This window comes from Leuresthes tenuis, unplaced genomic scaffold (genome assembly GCF_036924035.1).
Source record: "Leuresthes tenuis unplaced genomic scaffold, fLeuTen1.0.hap1 SCAF_17, whole genome shotgun sequence".
NCBI classification, from domain to species: Eukaryota; Metazoa; Chordata; class Actinopteri; order Atheriniformes; family Atherinopsidae; genus Leuresthes; species Leuresthes tenuis.
In genome coordinates, this window is record NW_027325371.1 from 25132177 (window position 1) to 25139821 (window position 7645).

General features: G+C 47.2%; 2 non-coding genes across 2 annotated transcripts; both read right to left on the reverse strand.

The window, feature by feature from the left end:
* Nucleotides 1-824: 824 nt before the first annotated feature.
* Nucleotides 825-1008, reverse strand: LOC140274374 (U2 spliceosomal RNA). Its single transcript, XR_011908330.1, has one exon. It is a non-coding gene; the product is annotated as a U2 spliceosomal RNA (small nuclear RNA).
* Nucleotides 1009-1315: 307 nt separating this feature from the next.
* LOC140274136 (U5 spliceosomal RNA) lies at nt 1316-1429 on the reverse strand. The gene has a single exon (XR_011908116.1). It is a non-coding gene; the product is annotated as a U5 spliceosomal RNA (small nuclear RNA).
* Nucleotides 1430-7645: the final 6216 nt, after the last annotated feature.

Genomic DNA, 7645 nt, shown 5'->3' on the forward strand with positions numbered 1-7645 from the left:
GAAGTCGAGCTCCGGGTTTAGACGGGCTTCCTGCAGAATTCTATCTGACCTATTGGGACCTTTTATCATCAGACATTTTAGATGTTTTTAAAGATTTTGAAAAACTCGACCGACTGCCTGACAGTTTTAGAGTGGGAATAGTGACTCTACTTTATAAAAAAAATGATAAGACTGACCTAAAGAATTGGAGGCCCATCACACTTTTAAACTTTGACTGTAAACATTTTAGCAAGGTTTTAGCGACACGGATGTCCTCTGTTTTAGAGGAGGTAATTCACCCAGACCAAGCTTGTGCCATCTCAGGGAGACAACTCACCGACAGCCTCGTATTGATTCGAGACATCATTGATTACGCTAGAGACAGAAACACCCGGCTTGTCATCTTAAATTTAGACTTTGAAAAAGCATTTGATCGGGTCTCGCATCAATATCTCTTTCAGGTGTTGCAGCCATCGAAAAGGGCCCGATTGTTCCTACTTGGTGAGCTTTGCTTGGTTGAGACGCTTGCCCCCCCCCCTGCTCCTCGGCTGACCAAGTAGAAACAATCTATTCGATGGCTGCCTTGTCTTTTACTCTGTGCAAAAGACAAGGCAGCCACAAACACCACGGGAACACCGTATTGAGGCTTTGTTCTGACCACTCATTCGGTGTCGCGTTTCTTTCAAGCAATTCTCCCGGTTAGCCCGCACTCGGCTCGCTCCCAGAGCCGTGTTAAAGTCCACTTCGCATTCACTCTCTTTTCTCAGCAGATTAAAAGAAAGTTTCATCTTGGGCTCCCTGAAACTTCCATCCTGCACCGCTGTTTGCTTTTTCACAAGAGCAGAGGAGAGCGCACCGTTCCCAGCGGCACTGCAGTACCGGGTCGAGGCTTGGAGTGAACGGAGCAAGCTTCTTTTTCAACTCCTATTCTTAAAAATCCATTTAATATGTTGTCCTCGTATAGAGGACATATTAAACTGATAAGAACAGATACTACACTTGATCTTAGCCAAAAGGCCGAGAAGCGATAACTGTCCACTGTTTCAGGTCCGAGGGCCCTTGCTGGCACAATGCGCACTTGTAGCAGTGTTCTTTTTATGGCCATAGGTGGCCAGAGTGTCACGTTGCACCGCCGCCCACCCGCTGCACTGAGCACTCTTCAGCCCTTTTAAATGGTATAACTTTGCACTCCCGCATGCTCCAGTAGCACCATTCAAGCAACAACTTTGCACTCCAGCTTCGAACATCGGCACAGTCGCAACAAGTAAGGCGACTCTACTCAGAGAAGTCACTCTGCAAAGTAGCAAGATTTATTTTGCACAGACAGAAAGGGCTTCACCCGCAAAGGTAAAGCCTGCCAATAATAGAAACAACTCATTAGTGCTGCTCTCCACGGAAGTCTTTAGTAAAAGGCGAAAGACTTGTATGTTATGAAGAGAAACCAGAGTACGATTATCCGTCACTGCGGGAGCAGGGCATCAGGCGTGGTGAGCTTTGCTTGGTTGAGACGCTTGGTTGAGTCGATGGCTGCCTTGTCTTTTACTCTATGCAAAAGACAAGGCAGCAACAAAAACACCACGAGAATCCCGTATTGAGGCTTTGTTCTGACCGCTCATTCAGTGTCGCGTTTCTTTCAAGCAATTCTCCCGGTTAGCCCACACTCGGCTCGCTCCCATAGCCGTGTTAAAGTCTACTTCGCATTCACTCTCTTTTCTCTCTTGGGATTGGGATTGGGATTTTATCTATAAAATGAATTCCTTCACTCAAACTATGTTAAAACTGCTTTGTCGTTCATATTTACCATGTCTAGAAAGATTTAAACAAAAAAAACAACGTTGTACTTTGCAGTAAAAGAAAGAGCAAATCTAAAGTTTCAGGAATCCGAGAATAAGCTTACTTTCATGAGTACTTCACGATTTCGGATTTTGCTATAAAATGAATTCCTTCACTCAAACTAAATTAAAACTGCTAAACCGCTAATCTGTTACATGTAAGGCAGATGTCAAATTCACCGAAATAGGATCTAAGGGTATTCGGCCAATCGAGCTGTAGCAGCTTCGGTAAAAGAGTATAAGTTGAAGAGTTTGTGAATAAAGGTGTGCGCACACATAGTGAACTGTAGGAAAATAGGCAGGGAGCAATGCCGGCTGGGGTATATGTTCTTGTATGTTGTCTGACTGTTTGATTTGAATGTTTTGTGTAAGTGTCCTGTTGAATGTTTGGGCTTTGACACTTCACTGTGGTTGTTAACTGTGTGGTGTGTCCTGAAATGTTATATGTTTGGGCTGTGTGACATGCTTAATGCTTGTCAGTAGCTACCCACTTATTCATATATAGCAACTGACAACATAAGAAGTCTGGACATACTTTGATAGTAGTTGTAGAAGTATCCTTATTGATAATAGATAAACTAATTCATAGTGATAGAACAGTAGATGAACAGGTGCCTGCACGTCTCACGAAAATAAAATGGGTGTATGATTGCTGACGGCAGAGCAATACTGCCAAACTTATGAGTGCTTGTGGCAAACTTGATTCAGTGTCTTGACGTGTATACGCTGTTTCGCTGTCTTGATTGTCACAAGAAACAAAGTGTGTTTGATAAGATCCGACCATTTTATTACGGGAGGATCAGTATGTATGGATTCTGATGTGACTGATAAACCCATTCGTATCTTAAGCATAATCTAATACGTGAGACAACGCCCTGGCACACAATCAAAAAAAAAAAGAGAGAGCGGTTTTGTGTCCCCACAGTCCATAATGTAGAAAAGAGAGAAAAAAGCCTTTCTGATTTGGTGTGTGTGCTCATAGTGCAGAGTGTAGAGAAAAGAGAGAAAAGAAAGCCGTTTTGGTGTCACGGGTGTTGTGACTTACACACACACATTTCTGAATTGAGAAAAGAAATTATTTTAGAGGAAGCAGTAGAGTTTAGATCCCACATTTGTTGATAGGCATTCATTTATTTCTTCACTTCTGATGAAGTTTCAACAATAAACAACAAACTTTGTATTATGAGAAAGAACCAGACTCATTCTTCAGGAATTCGAAAATAAGCACGAATTCGGATTCTCCTATAAAACGAATGAATTAACTCAAACCAAGTTAAGACTGCTTTGTCCTTCATATTTATTCATGTCTAATCAAGTTTCAACGATAAACAACGTTGTACTTTGTAGAATGAGAAAGAACTTCTTCAGCAATAAGCATCTCTCGACATATGACGAAATACAGATTTTGCTATAAAATTAATTTCTTCTATCAGCGTGACTTAAAACTGTTTGTCCTCCTTATTTATCCACTTCAAATCAAGTTTCAACAATTAAAAAAAAATTGTAGTTTGAGAAAGAACAACTTAATCTTCAGCAATCAGTATAAAAAGAGGGCAACAAAAGGTGCAAATGCCAACCATACATCACTAAAAGGTGGAGCGGAAGTATTCAGCGTCAAGTAGGTGTGAATGTTCGACCAAAATTTGTAAAAAGTGGGTAAGAAAAGGTTCGAATGCCCGACTAAATATTAACAAAAGCGGGAGGAGAGGTCTTCGGATGAGAGTGGGTGAGACTTTCCTACCATACAAGTATGGTGGAGAGGAAGCTGTGATTGGCCGACAATAGTAAAAAGCAGGTGAGAAAAGGTGCGAATGTCAAAACATACATGATCAAAACAGGGAACGGAGGTGTTTGGCTGCAACAAGGTGTGAATGTCTACCCATAATTAATGAAAAACGGGCAACAAGTAGGTTCGAAATTCCAACCATACATCATCAAAAGCAGGAGTGGATGTGTTCGGCTTCAAGAAGGTATGAATGTCCATCAATAATTGCTATAAAACATGAAAGAAAATTTTCGAATATCAAACCGCACATAATCGTAAGCGGGAGAGGAGGTGTTCCGCTACAAGAAGGTTTGAATGTCCGACCATAGTTTGTAAAAAGCGGGTAAGAACAGGTTTGTATGCCCGACTGTACACAATCAAAAGAGGGAGCGGAGTTGTTCAGCTACAAGAAGGTGTGAAAGTCCGACCATGGTTTGTAAAAAGCGGGTAAGAACAGGTTCGTATGCCCGAATATACACCATCAAATGCGGGAGCGGAGGTGTTCGGCTGTGAGTAGGTGTGAATCTCCAACCATAATTGCTGAAAAATGTGTTAGAAAAGGTAAGAATGCCGGTCCATACATCATCAAAAGCGGGAGAAGTGGTGTTCGGCTGCAAGTAGGTGTGAATGTCCAGTCATAATTACTCACAAATGGGCCAGGACGAAAGCCACACTGCATCTCCTGAATCCGAGGCTCGATTATCCGACGGATCCTCCTCTCCAATACCCCCGAATAGACCTTACCAGGGAGGCTGAGGAGTGTGATACCCCTATAGTTGGAACACACCCTCCGGTCCCCCTTTTTGAAGAGGGGGACCACCACCCCAATCTGCCAGTCCAGAGGCACTGTCCCCGATGTCCACGCGATGCTGCAGAGGCGTGTCAGCCAAGACAGCCCTACAACATCCAGAGCCTTGAGAAACTCAGGACGGACCTCATCCACCCCCGGGGCCTTGCCACCGAGGAGCTTTTTGACCACCTCGGCAACCTCAGCCCCAGAAATGGGAGGCCCCGTCTCCGAGCTCTCCGACTCTGCCTCTTCCGAGCACGTGTTGGTAGGATTGAGGAGTTCCTCGAAGTACTCCCCCCACCGACTCACAACATCCCTAGTTGAGGTCAGCAAAGCCCCGTCCCCACTGTAAACAGTGTTGACTGTGAGCCGCTTCCCCCCCCTGAGACGCCGGATGGTGGACCAGAATCTCTTCGAGGCCGTCCGGAAATCGTTCTCCATGGTCTCACCGAACTCCTCCCGGGCCCGAGTTTTTGCCTCAGCAACCGCCGAAGCCGCAGCCCGTCTGGCCTGTCGGTACCTATCAGCTGCTTCCAGGGTCCCACTGGCCAAAAAGGCCCGATAGGACTCCTTCTTCAGCTTGACGGCTTCCCTCACCACTGGTGTCCACCAGCAGGTTCGAGGGTTGCCGCCACGACAGGCACCGACCACCTTACGGCCACAACTCCGATCAGCTGCCTCGGCAATGGAGTCACGGAACATGGCCCATTCGGACTCAATGTCCCCCACCTCCCCCGGGATATGGTTGAAGCTCTGCCGGAGGTGGGAGTTAAAGCTCCTTCTGACGGGGGATTCTGACAAACGCTCCCAGCAGACCCTCACAATACGTTTGGGCCTGCCAGGTCTGATCGGCATCCTCCCCCACCAGCGGAGCCAACTCACCACCAGGTGGTGATCAGTTGACAGCTCCGCCCCTCTCTTCACCCGAGTGTCCAGGACATACGGCCGCAAGTCCGATGATACAACCACAAAGTCGATCATCGAACTGCGGCCAAGGGTGTCCTGGTGCCAAGTGCACATATGGACACCCTTATGTCTGAACATGGTGTTCGTTATGGACAGTCCATGACCAGCACAGAAGTCCAACAACATAACACCACTCTGGTTCAGATCGGGGGGGCCGTTCCTCCCAATCACACCCCTCCAGGTCTCACTGTCATTGCCCACGTGAGCATTGAAGTCCCCCAGCAGAACGAGGGAGTCTCCGGTAGGAGCATTCTCCAGTGCCTCCCCCAGAGACTCCAAAAAGGGTGGGTACTCTGAACTGCTGTTTGGCGCATAGGCACAAACAAGTCAGGACTCGTCCCACCACCCGAAGGCGGAGGGAGGCTACCCTCTCGTTCACTGGGGTAAACCCCAATGTACTGGCACACAGCCGGGGGGCAATAAGTATGCCCACACCTGCTCTGCGCCTCTCACCACGGGCAACTCCAGAGTGGAAGAGAGTCCAACCCCTCTCAAGAGGACTGGTTCCAGAGCCCAAGCCGTGCGTCGAGGTGAGTCCGACTATATCTAGCCGGAACCGCTCAGCCTCGCGCACCAGCTCCGGCTCCTTCCCCAACAGAGAGGTGACATTCCACGTCCCAAGAGCTAGCTTCAGTAGCCGAGGATCAGACCGCCAAGGCCTCTGCCTTCGGCCGCTACCCAGCTCACATCGCACCCGACCCCCTTAGCCCCTCCCACGGGTGGTGAGCCCGTCGGAAGGGGGACCCACGTCATCATTTCGGGCTATGCCCGACCGAGCCCCATGGGCACAGACCCGGCCACCAGGCGCCCGCTGCCGGGCCCCACCCCCGGGCCTGGCTCCGGGGGGAGGCCCCGGTGTCCCATATCCGGGCAAGGGATCACGAGGTCCAAATTTTTTGTTCATCATAAGGGGTCTTTTGAGCTGTTCTTTGTCTGGTCCCTCATCTAGGATCTGTTTGCCTTGGGTGACCCTACCAGGGGCTTAAAGCCCCGGGCAACATAGCTCCCAGACTCATTGGGGCACGCAAACTCCCCCACCACGATAAGGTGACAGCTCAGGAGGGAGAATCCCGACTATACACCATCAAATGCGGTAGCGGAGATGTTCGGCTGTGAGTAGGTGTGATTCTCCAACCATAATTGCTGAAAAATGTGTTAGAAAAGGTAAGAATGCCGGTCCATACATCATCAAAAGCGGGAGAGGTGGTGTTCGGCTGCAAGTAGGTGTGAATGTCCATCAATAATTGCTTTAAAACATGAAAGAAAATTTTCGAATATCAAACCTTACATGATCATTAGCGGGAGAGGAGGTGTTCAGCTGCAAGAAGGTGTGAATATCCACCCATAATTACTGAAAAATGGGTAGGAAAAGATGCGAATGTCCAACCATAAATCATCAAAAGCAGGAGTGGAGTTGTTCAGCTACAAGAAGGTATGTAAGTCCAACCATGGTTTGTAAAAAGCGGGTAAGAAAAGGTTCGAATACCCGAATATATACCATCAAAAGCGGAAGCGGAGGTGTTCGGCTGCAAGAAGGTGTGAACGTCCGACCAAAGTTTGTAAAAAGCAGTTAAGAAAAGGTTTGAATATCCAACCGAACATAATCAAAAGCGGGAGCAGAGCTGTTCGACTGCAAGTAGGTGTGAATGTCAGATCATAATTGCTGAAAAATGTGATAGAAAAGACTAGAATGCCGGACAATACATCATCAAAAGCGGGAGAGGTGGTTTTTCGGCTGCAAGTAGGTGTGAATGTCCAGCCATAATCACTCACAAACGGGGGAAGAAAAGGTAGTATTTCCAGACCACACATGATCAAAACAGGGAATGGAGGTGGTTCAGCTGCAAGGTGTGAATGTCTGACTAAAGTTTGTAAAAACCGTGTTAGACAAGGGGCGAATGCCCGACAATGTATGATCAAAAGAGGGAGCGGAGGTTTTCGGCTGCAAGGTCTGAATGTCCAACCACAATTTGTAAAAATCGGGGAAGAAAAGGCTCGAAAGCCCGACTATACACCATCAAAAGCGGGAGCAGAGGTGTTCAGGTGCAAGGTCTGAATATCCGACCAAAAATTAATGAAAAATGGGTAAGAAAAGGTGCAAATGCCAAATAATACATCATCAAAAGCAGGAGCGGATGTGTTCGGCTACAAGAAGGTTTGAATGTCCAACCATAGTAAGTAATAGGCGGGTAAGAAAAGGCTCGAATGCCCGACTATATACCATCAAAAGCGGAAGCGGAGGTGTTCGGCTGCAAGACGGTGTGAACGTCCGACCAAAGTTTGTAAAAAGCAGTTAAGAAAATGTTCGAATAT